Source organism: Octopus bimaculoides, chromosome 1, assembly GCF_001194135.2.
Source record: "Octopus bimaculoides isolate UCB-OBI-ISO-001 chromosome 1, ASM119413v2, whole genome shotgun sequence".
NCBI lineage: Eukaryota > Metazoa > Mollusca > Cephalopoda > Octopoda > Octopodidae > Octopus > Octopus bimaculoides.
This window is the reverse complement of record NC_068981.1, coordinates 136,807,017-136,808,991: the sequence shown is the minus strand read 5'-3', so window position 1 is coordinate 136,808,991 and position 1,975 is coordinate 136,807,017.

Below are 1,975 nucleotides of genomic sequence, written 5' to 3'. Positions count from 1 at the left end.
TCTCTCTCTCTCTCTCTCTCTCTCTCTCTCTCTCTCTCTCTCTCTCTCTCTCTCTCTCTCTCTCTTTCTCTCTCTCTCTCTCTCTCCTCCTCACCATCGAATTCTTCCTCGCCGTCTCTACAGTGTTTTTTTATATGGCCCAGCTAGCCACACTGGAAACATCGGGGCTTACGCCCCTCGCCGAACACGTTAAGGAATTCCTCCTTAATTTCAATTTTCTCCGGTAACTGTTCTAAAATTGACTGTTCTGCTTGTATTAGGTGAACCGTTTGACTGGTCCAATAAGCCTTTTCTGTGACGGTAGCCTGAAGGAGTGTTACATTATCTTCCTTTTTTGCCAGGACTGCCGCCATCAACTACATAGGGTCGACTTGAGGCAGAACCCTTGGTAAACGTATTTTTGACGTCCCCGTTGCCACATATATTGGAATTAAAACAACGTCCTCCGTTTCTAAAGATTTAACTGTGTGCGTTTGTGCAGTTTCTATATCTTTTAGTCGTATTTCGATAGTATCAAACTTCTTCCCTCTGGCTAGGTATGTGATATCCTGCCAAATGAGTTTCAAGCACTTCTCAACTTTCTCTTCACTCACTCGATCAATTTGTTTTCCTTTTAGACAGTAAGATTTAAAAATAATTGTTTTCTTTTTTCTAACATTAATAGTTCTTCCGGGAGTTGAACTTTCACAACACCGTCTTGAATTGTTATCAAATCTTTGTACTTTCTCAGGACATTTTTGTTTGTCAACAGCCGGCGGGTTCCACCTCCAACCGCCGACGCAAAACTTCTTTTTTATTATCTTCTGTTTGAAGGCTTTTCACGTCAATATTCCTCTTTGCAACAGTACACGGTGATGGTTGGGGAAATTCACTTTCAGAAGAATCCGAAATATCGCCAAATATTAAACTTTCAATCTTTTTTGCCTCCTTGTCGGTTGACGACTCTTCGCCAGACGAAGTTACACTTTTCGGCATCTGGCCAGCAATTAATGTTTCCCCCACAGGGGAAAACACGATAGTTTTCGAACGAAGACTATCACACAAATAATTATAACAGGAACAATAATTATAACAGGAAATAACACAAAAACAGTCAATAGAAACTTGCACTTCCTATCCAGACGCACTCCAATAATAATTACCAATAAATCCAAACTCACATACACGAAATACCGCTAAGCATTTCGCCCGGCGTGCTAACTAACATCTCGAGAACCGAACCCACCATGATTTTACGAGCATGAACCAAACCACAAGTCCACGTGCCTTAACCATATGTGAAGACACACAAGAGACATTTTTTTTCCAAAAATATGTCTCTAAAGATCATCCTGGGTCCTATTATGCAATGCTGGGCTTCCTGTAAACTTTAATGTACTAAAAGCACTTTTTCCTAAGTATACAATACTGAAACTGTGGCGCGTTTAATATAGCCGTGTCTTTCATATACCATGAAATACGGTAAGTAAATTTGCAGCATAAACTTATTTAAACGAGGTTGTGTGGTGAGAAGCTTGTATCTCAACCACATGGTTCTAGGTTCAGTCTCACCGCGTGGCGCCTTCGATGAGTGTTTCTTACTATAACCTCGGGTTGACAGAGGCCTTCCGAGTGGATTTGGTAGACGGTAATTGACAGAAACTTGTCGCATATGTATAATTAGATGCAAGCATCACTGTGTGGTTAAGAAGCTTGTTTTGCAGCTACTCAGTTTCGAGTTTAGTCTCACTATCCGGCACGTCGGGCAAGCTTCTTCTACATAGCCCAAAAACTGGCCAATAACTTGTGGGACAGAACCCAAAACTGCATGGCGGCAAAATGAGTTTCTTAAACTAAACAGCCATGTCCCTGCAAATACTTCTTGTTATTCTTTTCATACAAAGTAAAATATAGAGAAATTGGCAACGTTTCACGGTTCGTTGATCATTCATTAGAGGACAAATATTTCTTCGCTCCCCTGACCACGAACAGAGCT